We start from the raw sequence: 21,918 nt of genomic DNA, 5'->3' as shown, positions 1-21,918 counted from the left end.
TAATGTCTTCTTCACAAGATTTGTTATTCAGTTTGGCACCTCCCTGCTGAAAAGAAGTTTTTGAAATAGAATGACTAACACAATTGCCTTTAAAAATCTTCCCATACCCTCCCTCCTGCTGCTGTGGTTGCTATGCCTGGTTCAACGTGTCCCAATTGCAAAATTTACGTTTCAAAACATTAATGGAAAGGTTTGTTGAATCTTTACCAAATTCCTGTCAAAAGTAACATTTAATATTCTAGCTCAGCTATTTTCAAGCCAAGGACACATTTAACTTCTGTAGAGAAGGAGGAAGGGCACCTCTAATTTTTTCTTGTCAAGACTTCTTGTCAAATTTCAACCAAACTCCACAAAAAGTAAAAACTAATGGCCTAATTGTGGTTATTACCTTAAATTGCAGCTAGGACCATTCTAAGGATAAGGGTTATAATTGTTCCTTATGGGAGCTGGGCCTGTTTCGACTTCTGTAGATCCATTGAATGTTGATCCATATATTTTTGCCATCAGAGCATTCACCAGAGGGGAAATTTGTACACTTAACCAAACTAGTGGAAAGTAATAGTCTCTTATAAATATACTTTTTTTTGTCTGCACCCAATCCAACCCCTGTAGAAGGCAGAAATATCTAAATTTTTGTCATCAGGCCATCTATCAGAAGATATTGTCAGTTTATGGAACACCTGATGGAAAGTAACCCCTTTTTTCGCATGCTGACCAATTGTCTGTTTAGTGACCATTGTTTTTTGTGTAGAGGACCAATCTCCTGTTTTTTTGCCTTTGACTAGAAGTGCAATGTATGGTTGGGGCCAAATAATCTAATGCTTCCTGTTTTTTTTTTTCACCATATTTTTCCAGGCACCCATTTTGAGCTGGGTCGGCTTTGACTGAGCATACAGAGACCCCATTATAAACCAAATAACCAGCAACACCAGAACTTGAACCCCCTGTCCTCAGGATTTCAAGTATAGTACACTAACCACATGGCTAGGATAGAAAGTAACAATAGCTTAATTTTTACGTATAAAGCTGATTTGTATATTGTGACATATCAGGCTCTGAGCCCAATCCAACCTCTATAGGAGGTGGGGGCTCTAGAGTGTTTCATATTGGAGTATCTACCATAAGTAATATTTTATCTCCAGTAAACTTTATGTAGCAGTTTATGTCCTAGCTCTATGTATTCTAGATGTATAGTAATCGTAGATAGAAAGAATACTAGATGTGTATTATTTGTGTTTTAAAGAAATTCCTGTTATTGTCTTCTGCTATGATGCTGCAACCTTTTTGAGCTCGGCAAATAGGGAAGGTAGAAGAGGGGGTCGTCTATTCTTACCTTAAGAATATCTACTAGGACTAGATTTTGGATTCCAGCCAAACATACTAGGAATTAAGACCTAGGCCCAATAGTTTCATTTTTTAATGACCTGGCCTCCATGGGAGAGTGAGAGGGGTAGAGGTTTTCAAAATCTCATGAATCAGCCTAATTACTTGGCCAATTTGTGGGATTCATTCAACAAATCCTAGTTAAAAGAATGGTTATGGTTCCTGGTTTCTTTGGGGTTTTTGTATCTGATATCTTCAGGAGTATGGCTAAATTTCTTTGCAATTTCATCTATAAAAAGGGACTATTGTGTCCTATGCTATTAAATAAAAAAAACAAGTTTGTTTAATGGAAATTAAGGAGCGACATTAAAACTTAAAACGAACGAAAATTACTTCGTATATGAAAGGGGCTGCTTCCTTATCAACGCCCCGCTCTTTACGCTAAAGTTTGACTCTTTCTTTTAACTCTACTTTTTAAAACAGTAAAAAACTTTAGCGTAAAGAGCGGGGCGTTGATGAAGAAGCAACCCCTTTCATATACGAAGTAATTTTTGTTCGTTTTAAGTTTTAATGTCGCTCCTTACTTTCCGTTAAAAAAACTATTTTTTTTATTTTAATTTCTGAACGTTTTTGAATCAATGCATGTTTTGATTTTGGCTCTCCGCAGATGAATAATTAAAACGAAATTTGCATATTTATTTTTTTGTATATAAAACCCCTAATATTTTTTGTATATAAAACCCTAAAAGTCATAGAATCTTAACGAAAATCACACCATCAGAATCAGCGTATCAGAGAACCCTATTGTAGAAGTTTCAAGCTCCTATCTACAAAAATGTGGAATTATGTATTTTTTGCCAGAAGGCAGATCACGGATGCGCGTTTATTTGTTTGTTTGTTTTTTTCTTTCCCAAGGTGATCTTATCGACCCAGTGGTCCTAGAATCTTGCGAGAGGGCTCATTCTAACGGAAATGAGAATTTCTAGTGCCCTTTTTAAGTGACGAAAAATCTGGAGGGCACCTAGGCCCCCTCCCACGCCCATTTTTCCCAAAGTCAATGGATCAAAATTCTGAGATTGCCATTTTATTCAGCGTAGTCGAAAAACCTTATAACTATGTCTTTGAGGCCGACTTACTCCCCCACAGTCCCCGTGGGAGGGCCACAAGTTACAAACTTTGACCAGTGCTTACATATAGTAATGGTTATTTGGAAGTGTACAAACGTTTTCGGGGGAATTTTGGGTTGGAGAGGGGGGGTTGAGAAGAGGGGGATATGTTGGGGGAACTTTCCTTGGGGGAAGAAAAGTTTTATGAAGGGAGCGCAGGATTCTCTAGCATTATTAAAAAAAAAAAAACAATGAAAAAATAAATACGAAAAAAGTTTTTTTCAACTGAAAGTAACGAGAAGCATTAAATCTTAAAACCAACAGAAATTATTACGCATATGATGGGCTCACCTCCTAATACCTCGCTCTTTACACTAAAGCATTTTTAGTAATTTCAACTATTTATTCTACGGGTTTTGTAATTAAGGGGTCATTCTGAAGAAATTGGGACAAAATTGAAGCTTAGTGTAAAGAGCGAGGTGCTGACGAGGGGATGAACCCCTTCATATACGTAATAAAAACATGAGAATACAGAAGTTCGTTACGTAAGCTAATTTGTAAGTTATGTATATCTTTTACTAATAAAAAGATCCGTAAAAATTAATTTTCTCAGGCTCGTAACTTTTGATGGGTAAGACTAAACTTGATGAAACTTATATATTTAAAATCAGCATTAAAATGCAATTCTTTTGATGTAGCTATTGGTATCAAAATTCCATTTTTTTAATTTTGGGTTACTATTGCGCCGGGTCTCTCCTTACTACAGTTCGTTACCACGAACTGTTTGATTTGGCTGGGATTGCCAGTTAAAGTTTTCCTTGTGCGTCTAGACCCGTGATTCCTAACATGGGGCATAGACTTCATCAGTGGGGCATGGCAATATTTTGGTGGGTCATTTGTAGAATGTGCATCTTTTTGCTGACTATAGCCCTAATTTTGAAAATTAAACATATTCTATGTGAATAACGTCATACTCATATGCATTTAAAGAGCACTAAGATACATGATAGTTTTGCATTGATGTCAAGCATGGTGTAAAAGCTGTTATATATAGACAATAATTTTTTTAGAATAAATTATGTTTAGTGAAGGACTAAATTAAATTCAAAGTTAATCGCCTTTTGAGGTTCCTTAAGGAGGATAAGTGCAAAATTAGGTTGGAAACAACTGTTCTAGACAGTTTAACTCGTAGTGATAAACATGGTTCCTTTTTTTTAGATTAAGTTAAAAAACAAGTTTTTTTTAACTGAAAGTGAGGAGCGACATTAAAACTTAAAACGAACTGAAATTACCCAGTATATGAAAGGGGTTGTTCCCTCCTTAACGCCCCGCTCTTTACGCTAAAGTTTTTACTCTTTTAAAAAGTAGAGCTGAGAGAAAGATTCAAACTTTAGCGCAAAGAGCAAGTCATTGAGGAGGGAACAGCCCCTTTCGTATACGGGGTAATTTCTGTTCGTTTTAAGTTTTAATGTCGCTCCTTACTTTCAGTTAAAAAAACCAGTTTTTTTTATTTAATATCTTATAAGAGTCAAAAGTAATCCCATGGAAACTAGCCTCTCTCCTTTGAGTCTTCTTTGGTAAAGAATTTGTATATGGGTTCACAAAACGTGAATAACCTAGGTCTAGCAGAAAGACATGGAAAAATTGGTCTGAAATTAAAAAAAGGAAAGCTTTCCGATATTATAGAAGCAAGAAATTGATATTGGGGTGTCCAAAAATCTCAATAATCTAGGCCTATGAACACAATGAACACACAAAATAGGGTTAAATTGTTAAAATGAAGTCCTGTGAATAGTGTTGTGGTAAGAAAATGGTAAGTGGGTCCATACGAATCTGAATAATCTAGTTTTAGGAGTACAACATGGTCTGAAATAAAAAAAAATAAGGCTTTTGAATACTATGGAGATGAGAAATTGATACATGGGTCTCCAAGAATCTGAACAATTTAGGCTTAAGAACGCAATCTGGAAAAGCAGGGGTTAAAGTATTAAAATGAAACCTCTGAATAGTATTATAGTGAGAAATTGGTATGTACACAAACCCGAATAGTCTAGGTTAAGAAGTACGACAGGGGAAAAATTCATATAAAATCAAAGAAATTAAGGCTTTTAAATACTATGGATTCTTTGGGGTTCCCAAAAATCTAAACAATCCGCATTGCTGTGGAACAGTCTTTTGGCTAAAATAAATGTATACGTTAACCACTATCTTTTAGGACCACACACACCTTTAAAAACGAATGCGCTACCGTGCGACAGTAATGTTTATGAAGCTCAAAGCCCAATATGTGTATAGGTTTCGAAAATTCTAAATCAATTAACTATCTCAGAATGTTCATACAATAGCATTTAGCCTTCTTTTGGCTAGAATTGTTGTTTTTCACTACAAAATACACCCAGATTCAGACACACAAACGCACAAAACCGGACACAGAGACAGAAAAATACAGACTCAAACACAGAGGCAGGGTGAGGGAGAGACAAAACATCAAATAGACGGAGTCAGACACACAAACACTCAAAGATAGACACAGAGACGTGCAAACTCACAGTCACGGAGAAAGAGAGAGCGTTAAAAACAAACACAAACACAGTGTCAGACACACAAAGATAGACAGACAGGCAAACACACAGGCAAGGTGAGAGAGAGAAAAAAAACACGCATAAACACACAAAGATAGACAGAGAGACAGGCAAACACACAGGCACGGTGAGGGAGTGACAAAAAACACACACAAATACAGAGTCAAAAACACACAAGAACAGACGCAGAGACAGACACGCACACTCACACACACAGGCACAGACAGAGAGAGACAAAACAGAAACAAAAACACACTGAGTCAAACACACAAACACTCCAACATAGACACACAGACAGTCAAACTCACAGGGAAGCTTACGAACCAAAAAACACACAAACACACAGAGGCAGAAACGCAAACGCACAAAGATAGACACAGAGACAGGCAAACACACAGTTTAACACACAATCACGGGAGAGAGGGAGACAAAAAATACAGAGTCATACACGTAACCTACGATGATAGACACAGAGATATGCAAACACACAGCCAAACACACAGGCACTGTGAGAGAGAAATACGATAAATCCACACACAAAAGCACAGAGTCAAACATGAATTAGATGTTACTAGAGTCTGAGAGGAATGATTCGGATTCCTTCTTGAGTTGGGAACACATGAATTGGGAATTTATCAAGATTCAGTCAAACACAAACGCTACTATCAACTTACAAGCGGTATACTAGAGTCTGAAATGGACGAATATGGTTTAGACCAAAGTCTTAGAGACATGAATGAGATTCTTCTTAGAGTAAGAGATATGTGAAGTGGGAATTTAGCAAGATTCAGTCAAACAGAGACACTACTATCAACTGACAAGTGGTATACTAGAGTCTGAAACAGGTGAATTAGGTTTTTACCAAAGTCTAAGAGAGATGAAATCGAATTCTTATGAGAATTAGACGCATATGAAGTGGGAAGTTATCAAGATTCAGTTAAAAAAGAGAGACAACACTAACAACTAACAAGTGGTATACTAGAGTCTGAAATAGATCTATTAGGTTTTTAGCAAAGTCTGTTAGATATGAATTGGATTCCTTTTACAGTTAGAGACATATGAAGTGGGAATTCAGCAAGATTTAGTCAAACACAGACACTATTATCAGCTCCCAAGTGATATACTAGAGTCTGAATTAGGTTTTTACGAAAGAATAAGAGCGTTGAAATTACATTGTTTTTAGAGTTAGAGACATATGAACTGGGATTTTATCAAGATTCCGTCAAATACAGGCACTACTATTAACTCACAAGTAATATAATAGAGTCTGAAATAGGTGAATTAGGTTTTTACCAAAGTCTAAGAGAGACGAAATCGAATTCTTATTAGAATTAGACACATATGAAGTGGGAAGTTATCAACATTCAGTCAAACTCAGACATTACTATCAACTAACAAGTGGTATACTAGAGTCTGAAATATATCATTTAGGTTTTTAGCAAAATCTGTTAAAGATGATTTTGGATTCTTTTTAGAGTTAGAGACATGTGAAGTGGGAATTTAGCAAGATTCAGTCAAACACAGACACTATTATCAGCTCACAATTGGTATACTAGAGTCTGAATAAGGGGAATCAAGTTTTTATGAAAGTCTGAGTGTTAAAATTGCATTGTTTTTAGAGTTAGAGACATATGAAGTGGACATTTATCAAGATTTTGTGAAACACATACACTTCTATCAGCTCACAAGTGATATACTACAGTCTGAAATAGATGAATTAGGGTTTTACCAAAGTCTGAGAGAGATGAATCCGATTCTGTTTTGAGTTACAGACATATGAATTGGAGTTTATCAAGATTCAGTCAAACACAGACACTACTATCAGATCTTAAGTAGCATACTAGAGTCGGAAATAAATGAATTAGTTTTTTACCATCGTCTGAGAAAGATCAATCGCATTGTTTTCAGGGTTAGAGACATACAAAGCGGGAATTTATCAAGATTCAGTGAAGCACAGACACTATGATCAGCTCACGATTGGTATGCTAGAGTCCGAAATAGTCGAACTAGGTTTTTTGCCAAAGTCTGAGAGAGATTAGTATTAGTCTGACAGAGTCTGAGAGAGGTAATATTATGCATAGATACTACCAGCAAATCACAAGTTTTATACTATGAAGTGCTATTGATGAATCGGATTCTGATTAGAGCAGAGACATATGAAGTGGGAATTTATTAAGATTCAGTCATATACAGACACTACTACCAGCTCACAAGTGTTATACTAGAGTCTGAAATAGGTGAATTAGGTTTTTACCATAGTCTGAGAGAGATGAATCGGATTCTTCTTAGAGCTAGAGACATATGAAGCAGGAATTTATCAACATTGAGGCAAACACAAATACTACTCTCAAATTGCAAGTGGTATACTAGAGTCTGAAATAGATGAATTAGGTTTTTAGCAAAATCTCAGAGAAATGAATTAGAGGAATCTAGAGTTAGAGGAATATGAAGTGAGAATTTATCAAGATTCAGTCAAACACAGACAATACTATCAGATCACAAGTGCTATGCTAGACTTAGAAATAGCGTTGTTGATGTTGCCGTATCGGGAGTTTTGTCTCTTAGGACTACTATACAGCCTCAACATAATGATCGATTCCTTAATCGTGCGAATAATGTTAATCAATGTGAAACTACGAGGTAATTTGAGTACCTTGTCGAGTTTTGAATTAGCCCTTTTCCAGCCACCTCGTGCCCCAAGAACAATCGGGATTACATCCACAGCTTTGATTTCTCCTAACCCAGGAATGTCTCTTGGAGTAAGAACGCTCTACCTTCGTACTTTTTCTTCAGCAGCTCGTTTAAAGACTTCAGGGTGGTTATAGGCCACAGTCAAATCCACCATGTAGGCAACCCCTTCTTTATAAATTACTAAATCTGGCTTGAGCCGTTGAGTTCCATTTGTCAAATAGAATTCCCGGAGGAATTTAAAGTTATCACGCTGCAGATACTCAGCCAAAGAATTAACCACTTTATACGCTTGATCCGCATACCTTGGACGAACGGGCATGATTGTAGCACGTGTTGAACTGTTTCTTATGAGTGACACCCGTGATACAAGGATAACAATAGAGCCGATACTGACTTTACAACAATCTTCATATCGGCCTGTCCTGCACTTTCGACCAAAGTTCCCTCATCGAATTCCTCACCAATTTCACCGCCTTCTCTAGCAACCCGAGGATTGTTTTGGTCTCTTTGATTTGCAATGACGGAAGCTTTCTAATACAACATGTCGTGAGGCTTCCTTTTATCACCCATTTGTACAATATGGCCCTAATACATTCATTACCGCTTTACAATGACATCTATAATAGTGTTTTGACTATCATACAACATATTTTGTTGTTTCTCCCCAACTCTCTCTCTCTCTCTCTCTCTTTTTTCTTTCTCTCTCTATCTCTCTATTTGCAGTGTAAGTAGAATCCTTAAAAAAAGCAAACAATGGATATTTTTATCCCCTAGGATCAAAATAGCTATAGACTTTGGCATAATCAATAATTAATATTGGAGCAATGATTTCAACTATCGAGATGAAACTTCCGGGGGATGACGGCAAATCAATTTTGAATTCAATCCATGAATTAGTTTGAATTCGAACCTTTAGAGGAAAGTATAAAGTAATATTTAAACATAAATGTAAGAAGTGCATAAACAAAGCTGAAGATGACAAGCTTATCCTGGTCGTGATTTTTTCTTTTAGAAAAACAAATTTTGCAGTGGCCTTTTTTAACTCATAAATATTTTCAACTTTTTTTTCATGTATTTGAATAACCCCGTATATGCTTATAAAAAAAATTTTGCTACGAAATTTGTTTGGAATATGAAATGAAAAAGGGTTACGTATATTGGTCGTATTTTTCTTTTTAGCAGAACAACTTTTGCAGAGACATTTTTTTCTGGACAATTTTTTTTTTTAACTTGGAAATTTTTCTACTTTTTGTATGTCTATAGGGCCCAAGTTATTCTTTGGAAATCAATGAACTCCGAGTTTTCATTTTATTCAATGAATACTAACGTGTCTACGCATTATTGCACATAATTGGCATGCTGAACCGACTTAATCTAAACTTACCCCACTTAAAAGCAGTAAGCCTAACCTTGCTTAAAAAAAAGTCATTTTTCTTTTCCAAGGTAAATTAAAGGTTTGTTTCCACCTTTACAGTATTTACGTAATGTTTTTGCAATGAAAATTGACGTAAGTTGAAACATTAGTCACTTTTTTCAGTGAAATGGAAGTGGTTTTTTTTTAAATAAATTTGGTCTTACCGTTTTCTCAATGAAAATTCATGTAAGACAAAACATATTAATTTTCATGAAAGACGAATCATCAATCATTTCTTGAGAAAATTTAAAAGGTTTTTTTCTTCACAAATTCATGTTACGTTTTTTTAAACGAAAATTAACGTAAGACAAAACATCAATCATTTTTTTAAGGGAATGGAAAAAGTTTTTTCTTACAGTAGTCAGTTAGTATTGTTATGTAATGACAATTCATAGAAGACAAAACACTAGTTAACAAAATTTTATGTTTTACTGCCAAAATTTTCTGACGCTCGGATTGCGAGGTACAAAAACATCGACGAGATTATTCTTTGAGAATTTTTCTTCCGTAAGACAATATCGCCTAAGAAAATTAGTTGGTATGGATAAATGCTTACGGTTGTTTTGCATTGGGGGCATTATTTCTGACCATGTTTTGATAGCTTAGTGGAATTGGGTCTTCTCATACAAGAAGTATTTGGATGTAGTGAGACTTGCGGGCCCCATTTGTGGGCTGAGTTCAATGCCGAAGAAGGTTGGCTGTTCAATTGTCTTAAAAATCAAAAGGCTTCTATTCTGAAAACAGGTGAGCTTGTATCAAGTGGAAAAAACATATTTCTGGATATCTTGGTGACGAAGAAACGACAAATAAAGTCATTGTTAAGGATGGGTCATACCACACGGGATGCTTTATTAAAAGTATGAAGACTAGATATTTCTATGATTAGGAAGACAAAATTGAAAATGAAATAAAAAAAGTTCTGCCATTTGTTCAATACATCTATATATATATAAAAATAAGTTGTATGTTTTTTATGTCTGTTACGCCAGATTATATCTTCTATATATATAAAAATAAGTTGTCTGTCGAGTGACGTCATTATAAGGATTGAGCTGTATATCGTCATGAAGTTATTTGTCGTCATGTTTGTTATGACAATGCTTATTATATGACGTCATTATAAGTATTTAAGAAAATCGTTCAAAGACAAATTTTTAATTGTAAGATGTCGAGTGACGTCATTATAAGGATTGAGCTGTATGTCGTCATGAAGTTAGTTGTCGTCATGTTTCTTTTGATGATGTTTAGTATATGACGTCATTATAAGTATTTAAGAAAATCGTTCAAAGACAAATTTCTAATTGTAAGAAGATCGTGAAGAAAAATTTTTAATTGTAAAATGACTGAAGAACCTACAATGGCAACAGCCGAGGAAGCTGCTCAAAGAGTCTATGCCAAAAAACTTGCGGCTCATAGAGAAAGTAAGAAAAGAAAGCGTGCCGAGGAATCACAAGAACAGCAAGAAAACAGGCTTGCGGCTGATAGAGAAAGTAAGAAAAGAAAGCGTGCCGAGGAATCACAAGAACAGCAAGAAAACAGGCTTGCGGCTGATAGAGAAAGTAAGAAAAGAAAGCGTGCCGAGGAACCACAACAACAGTGTGAAAATAGGCTTGCAGCAGATAGAGAAAGTAAGAAAAGCAAGCGTGCCGAGGAATCACAAGAGCAACCTAAAAAATTATCGCCTGGCATTCAGGTACAGCCCAGTCGATGATCATAGCTTGAGTAGATGTGTTCAAAGCGGGACTATGTCTAAAATTTGTCCCTATTGCAAGGCCTTGAAATTCAATGGTGAAACAATGGGAATGTGTTGCGCCTCAAGAAAAGTTAAACTTCCTCTACTGGCTGCATCACCAGAGCCATTGAAGACTTTGCTTACTGGAACTACGTCAGAATCTAAGAGTTTTTTTTTAGCACAGATCAGAAAATATAACTCATGTTTCCAAATGACGTCGTTTGGTGCCCAAATCGAAAATCCAGATCAATTTATGCCTACTTTCAAAGTAAAAGGGCAAATTTAACATAGAGCAGGGTCCCTTCTACCATTCTCAGGCGAGAATCATAAATTTTTACAAATGTACTTCATCAGTGATAGAAATTCTGAATTGAATGCACGCTGCAAAATTTCTCCCGACGTTGAAAGGACAATCGTTTCTCAATTGCAACACCTTTTCCACGAAAATAATAATTTAGTGGGTCTGTTCAAAACAGCCATCGATTTGATGCCTACTGATACACATAAAATTGTTATTTCCGCTGACAAAACGCCTCCTGGCCAACATGTGCGTAGATACAATGCTCCAACTATCGACGAAGTGGCAATCGTTATGGTCGGTGATCAGTTTTTACCTCAAGATATTATTCTTCATAAGCGAAACGCTCAGTTGGTTTGAATTGCTGAAACTCATCGATGCTACGATGCCCTACAATATCCTATCATTTTTTGGGATGGAGCCGACGGCTATCACTTTAATATAAAATTGATAAATCCAGCCACTAACAAAGAAATGAATAAGAAATGCAGCGCAATGTATTATTATTCCTATAGACTAATGATTCGGCAGGATGAAGACAATTATATTTAAACAGCCGTCAATTGTTTCACCAATACATCGTTAATATGTATGCAAAATTTGAATCAGAACGTTTGCTATTTATCCGTCTGAATCAGACCAAGCTCTGCTCTGAACAATACATTCATTTGCCAGATACAGTTGTAAATGACGGTAATACCACAAACGTTGGAAGATTAACGATTTTACCTTCGTCATATGCTGGCAGTCCCCGTCATATGCATGAATATACTCAAGATGCTATTGCGTATGTTCGTCTCTACGGTCGTCCAGATTTAATTTGTTACACTTACATGTAATCAATCTTGGGACGAGATACAGTAGCTTTTACTTCAAGGACAATCGGCGGTTCATAGACATGACATTACGGCCAATGTCTTCCGGCAAAAGTTGAAATCACTGATAAACTACATAGTAAAACTTGAAGTGTTTGGGTCAGTGCGATGCTGGATGTACTCAGTGGAATGGCAAAAACGAGGATTGCCACACGCACATATACTAATTTGGCTACATTATAAAATTACTTCTAATGAAACTGATGATGTGATTTCCGCTGAAATATCTGATGAAAATGTCGATAAAGGCTTATATGGTATTGTGGTAAAAAATATGATACAGGGACCTTGCGGTGCACTGAACGAAAAATCACCATGCATGGCCAAAGGAAGGTGCACAAAGCAATAGCCTCGACTTTTAGTACCCAACACAATTACTGGCAATGATGGTTATCCACAATATAGAAGAAGATCTACTGAAGATGGCGGTAAAACAGCAATAATAAAGAAGCGTAACGGTACCACCATCGACGTAGATAACCAGTGGGTTGTTCCATATTCCCCTTTATTATCAAAAACATTTAATGTACACATAAACGTTGAATACTGTAACTTGTAAAGGCAATCAAATACATATATATATGTCAACAAAGGCAGTGACATGGCAGTTTTTGGCTTGCAGTCCGAAATAAGTGATATCGACGAAATCGTATAATATCAGGCTGGAAGATACATACGCAGTAATGAAGCTGTTTGGCGAATTCTTTCATTTCCGATACATGAACGTAGTCCAGCTGTTGTTCACTTAGCGGTACATTTACAGAATTGTCAACGTGTTTATTTTCGAAATCCAACGTGCAACATAGAGCCCTGAATCCACCGGATACAACGTTAACTGCTTTCTTTTCGCTACGCAAAAATGATTCTTTTGCAAAAAAACTACTGTATACTTAAGTGCCTTCGTATTACACATGGAATACTAAAACTAAAGTATTTGAACGTTGAAAACAAGGTAAGTCAGTCGACGGCCAACCTACCATATTCAAAGATACCACGATAAGAAGACTACACCGTTCACCCCAATCAACATGAATGCTTCTTTCTACGCCTGCTTTTGGTGGATGTACCCGGTCCGACGTCCTTTGAGTATTTGAGAACTGTAAACGGTACTATACACGACACTTACCGTAGTGCATGCCAAGCTCTGAATTTATTGGAGAATGACCAACACTGGGATAACTGCATCAATGACGCGTGCGAAACGTCAACTCCAAGTCAAATTCGTGCATTGTTTGGAATCATACTAACAACTTGCTCTTCTTTAGCTCCTACAGAGTTATGGGAAAAATATAAATCGAAAATGTCCGAAGATATACTCCATCGAAAACGGTTAGAGACGTCAGATATGACTTTTGATTTTACATCAGAATTTTACAACTACACTTTAGTTATTATAGAAGATTTGTGCGTAAATATGGCAAACAAACCTCTTCAGGATTTGGGAATGCCTTTAACTAATCGTACCGCTTCTGTTTCGACATGTGTAGAATTGGATCGTGCACAAAGTTACAGCACGAGTGATCTATTGTCGTATGTACAAAATAACATTTCCAAGTTAAAGTCGGAACAAAAAGACATTTATGATACGATAATGCATTGTGTCGATAACAACGTTGGAGAAATTTTCTTTTTGGATGCGCCTGGAGGTACTGGTAAAACGTTTGTGATAAAACTGATTCTGGCATCAATTCGATCAAAATATCATATAGCGTTGGCAATTGCTTCGTCCGGAATAGCCGCAACGTTCAAACAAAATCGCTCAAGGCTCTGGATTAATGTTTGAAAGATTTGCGAGGGAATTTGAAACCCTTTGGCAGCACATTAATATTGCTTGTGGGAGATTTCAGGCAAACATTACCTATAATACCTAGATCAACCCCTGCAGACGAAATAAATGCTTGCCTGAAAAATTCTAATTTATAGGCACACGTAAAGACATTAAAATTAACTAAAAAATATGCGTGTCCGATTGCAAAACGATGACTCTGGTCAAACATTTTCAGATCAATTGCTGGCAATTGGAAACGGAAAGCTCCCAGTAGACTCAATTTCAGGACGTATACAACTACCTGCTGAATTCTGTAATTTAGTGACGTCCAAAAATGAATTGATTGAAAAAGTATTTCCGAATATTCTAAACAATTATAAAAATAATAAATGGCTAAGTGAAAAAGCGATTCTTGCACCCAAAAATATAGACGTCCACGAAATCAACAATATTGTTTTGACCAAGATTCGAGACCAGGCAGTCCTTTACAAGTCAGTCGACACAGTTTTGGAACCAAATGAGGCGGTTAATTATCCATCTGAATTTTTAAATTCCCTGGATATTCCAGGGTTTCCACCACACGTGCTACAACTAAAAATAGGCGGACCAATAATATTGTTACGTAACATAAACCCTCCAAAGCTTCACAATGGCACGCGACTTGTCGTAAAAAAACAATGGAAAACATAATAGAGGCAACAATCTTGACATGACCTTTTGAGGGTGAGGCTGTTCTTATTCCTCGCATTCCCATGATTCCAACGGATTTGCCTTTTCAATTTAAAAGATTGCAATTCCCAATTCGATTAGAATTTGCAATCACCATCAACAAAGCTCAAGGTCAATCTTTGGAAAAATGTGGCATAGATCTTAATACTGATTGTTTTTCTAATGGACAATTGTACGTTGCATGTTCGAGGGTAGGTAAACCTGACAATCTATTTATATGCAGCGACAATTGGACAGCGAAGAATGTTGTATATTCGCAAGTTTTACGCAGCTACTTTGTATAAAAGAAATTGCTTCATATATTGCCTCATATAATTTCCAAAATACAACATATAAAATATACTTTTTGACAAAACTACATCTTCGTATACAATGCGATGAATGATGTCATAATCGTTTGTCACTATTGACATTTTTTTAAGGGACTGATGTTAAAATGATAGTAGGGATTATTCTCTTCCTTTAAGAATATATATTTGAAGGTTTTGAACCAAAAAAAGATGCCTGAATGTTTCAAGTCGATCAAACGCCTATTTCCGATATAGCTCTATTTCTATTACCCACCCCATTGAAAAAAACTTTCCACTATACCGGAATTTAAAGAACTTTATCTGAGATTTATAGATAAGTATCATCACTATTACAGTGTGATTTCAATATGACATTCCCCCAGAGAAGACTATCATAAAGCCTCTTTACGGTAGTAGTTGTCAATTAACAATGCACTATCATTTTTAAAATTATAATTTAACCAAGTGATTTCTTTTTTTGATATTATTCCTGATAGTAGAAAATATTTAAACTTTAGATTAATCGAAAGATGGCTTCCATTTTTCAATCAGCCTCAATAGCGACTTTCCCCAACTTGATCTTTTTTATTTATTTTTTTAAAACTTGCTTTGAATTTTAGGTTACTGTTGGCTAGAATTCATTCTTTAGTAGTTGCAGTGAATACGATACACATACTAGTTACCTATTGCTTTTCGTCAATTAAACATAATATCATTCTCTAATTATTTACGATGTTGTGGCTATTACTGCAACGGTAGTCCTAAGGCTACAGTATGATGATGTATGCTAATGACGATTCATTTAAATATTTCAGTCGCCATGGGCTAGAGTTAACATAGTGGAAATATCTGTGGTTCTTAATTGAAGGTATCCAGGTTCAATTCCGCGGAGGAGCAAGGTTGGGTGACAAGCTTGCTACTTGTCCATGTTAATAACATAGTAGATATAACATAAATATTGTAGTTACCTTGTGATGGCGTACTGGACAAGACCTCACCTTTCTAAGTGAAGGTTCGTAGGTTCAATCCCACGTGTCGCAAGGATTGTGTTATGACAAGTACAACGCCGTAAAGCAACAAGATGATTATTGGATAAAGCCAAAATTCTTGGCCTTTCGTCCAAAACAGAAGATTTATTTCCATTTGCAGATTCATTTTGTTAATTATTTCTAAAAAGTTGTTCTGTATCTACAATTATGAGTCTAAAAAACAATCGTATTTTATATGTATTTTAGAATTGTCAGGTATTGTTCTAGATTGAATGTAAAAATTATTATTATTGGTTAAACACAATAAATATTTTTGCTGTTTGCATATTAACTTCAGCATTTCTGAACTAGAAACTAAAATTAAAAAAATTGATTTTTTTTCTTTGAAAATATAGGATCATTCACTTATGACATCATATATGATTATAACCTATATGATTATATTAGCATTTATCAAGATTGTGCGTGAAAATCTATTTTGTTTTGTCAAAATTGATTCTCTTTTAAAAATTATTTGATTTCTAATTATAAAAAGCACTAGATGTAGCAATTTTCTCTAAAATGAGCCGTTATACAGCTCTCAATGATTTTTCTGTGCCTAGCCGTTTTAACTAGCCTGTGGTTTGACGTTTTAAGCGATTTTTTTTTCAATAGTCAAGGGATCTTTCGACCATTCGTCGGATAAGTTTTTTTTCTTAAACCAGTGAAAAATCTGAACTTAGAAGATTCTTTAGAATAGACAACGATGAAATATTAATTTTGTGTTCAAGGTATCCTGCATTGCTATTTTGGCCTCTGAACCTAAAAACACATATAAAGAGTAGAAGTTCCATATTCTTACGAGAAGGTAAACAAAAATATTGACATAAAAAATTTTTCGCTAAATACTCCCAAAAAAATAAAGCTCTCAACTGTTTCCGCTCCTGCTTGAATGTGTTTCCAGACCTTACTCAACAATCAGCATTTGGTCACTTTTATGCAATTCTTCAAAAATGCATGTACAGCACCATCCCAATGGAACTGAGAAGGGCTGTGCTATATACATCACGAACCTGGACAACCAAAAAATTCTCTTGGCGGCTTTTATTTCATATTTTGAAATAAACCTATCTGGCACAAATTTTATACATACATACTGAGCGACGACGAGCAAAATTTGTTTATCTTGTTGGTCTGAAAATCCATAATGAACCGAAATAGGGTCAACTATAAAAAGCGAAAAATAAATCATAGTAATATCTAGCATAAAAAATGACCAAGTTACCCAGTAGCCCTCTTCTAAAACTTCCAACACATCTCGGGCCTCTTCATCTCCCTCATTTTCTTAGCTTTGCAACATCAGTTTCCAGAATTCCATCATTCAGGGTTGTGATTAAAATTGAACTGGCGACGGCAAGAGGAATAATGGATATAGCCAAAATTTGTGTCCTTTCGTCCAGGTGATTTTCTTTGTGTCTTGGTCATTTATTGTAGCTGCATATACTTGAGGCAGCTTCAAATCGCTGTCAAACGTTTCAGCAGTTATCCAGTCTGTATAAGGTCAAGTCCCGTATAAGGTATAAGGTCAGTATTTGGTATATATCAGTCTGTATAAGGTCAATTTTTATAACAATAGTTACATCAAAAGAATTCTAATGCTGATTTTAAATATATAAGTTTCATTAAGTTTAGACTTACCCATCAAAAGTTACGAGCCTGAGAAAATTTGCCTTATTTTAGAAAATAGGGGGAAAACACCCCTTAAAAGTCGTAATAAATAAAGTTTAAGATTCTTTTCACATATACCGCAAGGCTGCTTTATTAAAAAAGTATGATTATGGTCCTTTCAGCACTCATAAGAGACAGGTAAAATTTGCTAACATCCAAAATAATTACAGAATAGCCAATAATAATAATTACTGAAAAATCATTTCAGTTGTAGAAACTGAAGCTTCTAGTTGTGCTCTGTCACTTTTGGCTGTTAAAGGGGAGCCTTTAACAGCCAATCTATACGTGTACAGCACGTATGATTTTCCTTTTACAAATAAGAGGCTCTTCTCTGTTCATAAAAAGGATAAAAAAGATAAATTATCTTAATATTTTCGATAGTTATGGGGTCATTCTTCTAAAATGTTTAGATTTCAAGGGAGGCAGTACAGTCCCGAAATGTGGCCAAACTGAAATGTTTGGCCACATTTAGATTCCCCAAAAAATTCCTTTATTTGTTTTTACTCCATTTGGAAGTGTCAAGAAGCTTCAATACCATCGAAAAATATCGGGCACTTAGCTCTGCGAAAATGATATCGGAAACTATATCGATAGAATTGAAAAACTGGATGATCGTAGGGATACCAATTGCTTCAGAACCCTTGGATTCCGCCATCTAACTACAGCTTCTCTCATTCAGCTCACAGGAAGCAGGGCAAGGACGATAAGAGATTTTTCAATCGTACTCACTTAAAAGAACTTCATTGGCTTCAAACTTCAAGTTCAAGACAGAACTCACTTTCTATAATATCAAAGTTCATTAAGATCCGATCACCTATTCGTAAGATAAAAATACCCCAGTTTTCACGTTTTCCAAGAATTCCGGTTTCTCCCTCCAACTCCCTCCAATGTCACAGGATCTGGTTGGAATTTAAAATTGGAGCTTTAAAGCACAAGATCCTTCTAAATATCCAATTTCATTCAGATCTGGCCACCCTTTCATAAGTTACAGATACCTCAGTTTTCAAAATTACCCCCTTCCCCAACTCCACCAAAGAGAGCAGATCCGGTCCGGTTATGTCAGTTACATATCTTAGACAGGTTCTTATTCTTCCCATCCAGTTTCATCCTGATCTCTCCGCTTTAAGTATTTTCTAGGATTTCCGCCCCCCCCCCCGACTGCCCCCCCCCAATGACGCTGGATCCGGTTGAGATTTAAAATAAGAGATCTGTGTTATGAGGTCCTTCTAAATATGAAGTTTCATGAAGATCCGATCACTCCTTCGTAAGTTAAAAATACGTCATTTTTTCTAATTTTTCAGAATCAGCCCCCCCCCCCAATAGATCAGATCCGTTCCAATTATGTCAATCACGTATCTAAGACTTCTGCTTATTTTTCAAACAATGTATCATCCCGATCCCTCCGATCTAAGCGTTTTCCATGATTTTAGGTTCCTCCACCCGAAACTCCCCCCAATGTCACCAGATCCGGTCGGGATTTAAAATAAGAGCTTTGAGACACGATATCCTTCTAAATATCAAATTTCATTGAGATCCAATCACCCGTTCGTAAGTTAAAAATACCTCATTTTTTCTAATTTTTTAGAATTAACCCCCCGCTCCCAACTACCCCAAAGAGAGCGGATCCGTTCCGGTTATATCAATCATGTATCTAAGACTTGTGCTTGTTTTTCCCACCAAGTTTCATCCCGATCCCTCCACTCTAAGTGTTTTCCAAGATTTTTGGTCCCCCCCCCCGCCAGATCTGGTCGAGATTTAAAATAATAGCTCTGAGACGCGATATCCTTCTAAATATCAAATTCATTGCGATCCAATCACCCGTTCGTAAGTTAAAAATACCTCATTTTTTCTAATTTTTCAGAATTAACCACCACCACCCCCTCCTCCAACCACCTCAAAGAGAGCGGACCGTTCCAGTTATGTCAATCATGTATCTAGGACTTGTGCTTATTTTTCCACCGAGTTTCATTCCGATCCCTCCACTCTAAGTGTTTTCCAAGATTTTAGGTTTTCCCCAATCCCCCCCCCCCCCAATGTTACTAGATCCGGTCGGGATTTAAAACAACAGCTCTGAGATACGATATCCTTCCAAACATCAAATTTCATCAAGATCTGATCAACCGTTCGTAAGTTAAAAATACTTCTATTTTTCTATTTTTCCGAATTAACGGGCCCCCTAATCCCCCCCCAGATGGTCAAATCGGGAAAACAATTATTTCTAATTTAATCTGGCCCGGTCCCTGATACGCCTGTCAAATTTCATCGTCCTAGCTTACCTGTAAGTGCCTAAAGTAGCAAAACTGGGACCGACAGACAGACCGACAGAATTTGCGATTGCTATGTATCACTTGGTTAATACCAAGTGCCATAAAAACTGAGAGCCTAATTTGAAGCTATTTTATTTATTTTTTTCAAGCGTCTTTAGATAAACTGTATCTAAAGACGGTATTTTTAGATAAGCTGCACGCACAGTGTACCATTTTGATTTTTTTTTCAAGGTCCCGCTCATCATTTCCTGAAAGTTTCACGTTAATACTCTGAAGCTGTTTGGACACCCGGGATCAAACATACCCCCTTTCCCAATAACAAACCCTGTATGAAAAAATGGACAAGTTTCATAGCTTAAAGCCCTTGTGCTAAGGGGTGTTGGGGGTCATGTCTTATAGCCCTTGCGCTAAAGGGTTGTCGGGGGTGACCCAAGACCCTTACCTTCCCAAGATACTACAGATAAGCCATATAGCAACCTTGATACACATAATGTTTTTCATCTAGTTCAACACCCCCCTCCCCAATGATTCCCTGACAATTTCAACTGAAGTAGTAGTAGCAGTAACAGGCAGTAGTAGCATTTAAAAGTAGCAGTTGTAGTCGCAACTCGCAAGTAGTAATAGTGGTCACAAGTGGTAGCCGTATTCCAATTAGTAGAAGTAGTCACAAGTAGCAGTGATAGCCGCAGGTAGTAGAAGTGTCGCAAATAATAGAAGTAGCTAGCAAATAGTGACAGTAGTCGCAGGTAATAATAGTGGTCACAAGTGATAGCGGTAATCTCAATTAGTAGAAGCAGTCGCAAGTAGCAGTGACAGCCGTAGGTATTAGAAATGTCACAGATAATAGAAGTAGTTAGCAAATAGTAACAGTAGTCATAAGTAGAAGTAGTAGTACTAGGCACTAAGTGTCTTTTGGTCAGTTTAACATTCCCTAAAAGTTTCAACTTAGTAGTCGCAGCAGTTACTCCGGCATTACTGATATGCACTTCAGATAAGCGGCACGCACAGTGTAAATTTTGAATTTTTTTTTTCAAGATCCCACTCATCATTTCCTGAAAGTTTCACGTTTATGCTCTAAATCTTTTTGGACACCACGGATCAAACACGCTCCCCTTTCCCAACAACAAGCTCTATATGAAAAAATGGATAACTGTCATAGCTTAAAGCCCTTGCAGTAACTGGTGTTGGGGGGCCCAGTCTTTGACCTCTCGACTTTTTTGAAAATTAAATAAAAAAAATTAATTTTTTTAGCTGAAAGTAAGGAGCGACATTAAAACTTAAAACGAACAGAAATTACTCCGTATATAAAATGGGTTGTCCCCTCCGCAATCCCTCGCTCTTTACGCTAAAGCTTTTAATTGTTTTAAAAAGTAGAATTGTGGCAAAGAGTCAAACTTTGAAAGAGCCGTGATTTGTCTTCTGGCAAAAAATACAAAATTCCACATTTTTGTAGATAGGAGCTTGAAACTTCTACAGTAGGATTCTCTGATACGCTGAATCTGATGGTGTGATTTTCGTTAAGATTCTGTGACTTTTAGGGGGTGTTTCCCCCTATTTTCTTAAATAAGGCAAATTTTCTCAGGCTCGTAACTTTTGATGGGTAAGACTAAACTTGATGAAACTTATAAATTTAAAATCATCATTAAAATGCGATTCTTTTGATGTAGCTATTGATATCAAAATTCAATTTTTTAGAGTTTTGGTTACTATTGAGCCGGGTAGCTCCTTACTACAGTTCGTTACCACGAACTGTTTGATTGAATGTTTAATTTTTTTTAAGGTAAGCTCTTTTAAAGAAAAGTAAACAGCAATAATAAAACCTTGAAGGTGCTGAAATAGAGGCACAGAATAATTCAAACGTATAACAAAAAGAATTTATTCTGACTGAATGAATGAAACAGAACTGAACAGTAATTAAAATGAATCAGTAAGTCCAATTTAGATGGAACACAAGTTCACATAAATAAGAGCCTGGCAGCTGACACTCAAGTCTCTCTAGCTTGTTTCCGCAATGATTTCAGACGCTGGTCATTTTACACATAATCAGAACGTAGCCTTTTTGTACCATTAAATAAAAAAAAAACAAGTTTTTTTTAACTGAAAGTAAGGAGCGACATTAAAACTTAAAACGAACAGAAATTGCTTCG

General features: G+C 36.2%; 1 protein-coding gene across 1 annotated transcript in view; it reads left to right on the top strand.

The window, feature by feature from the left end:
• LOC136042587 (cyclin-dependent kinase 1-like) overlaps positions 1-21,918 on the top strand; it is a gene marked incomplete at its 3' end in the record, with an annotated part of 52,030 nt that overhangs the window by 9,109 nt on the left and 21,003 nt on the right.

Source organism: Artemia franciscana, unplaced genomic scaffold (assembly GCF_032884065.1).
Source record: "Artemia franciscana unplaced genomic scaffold, ASM3288406v1 Scaffold_1547, whole genome shotgun sequence".
In the NCBI taxonomy this organism is placed as follows: domain Eukaryota; kingdom Metazoa; phylum Arthropoda; class Branchiopoda; order Anostraca; family Artemiidae; genus Artemia; species Artemia franciscana.
This window is presented reverse-complemented; position numbering and strand designations above follow the sequence as displayed.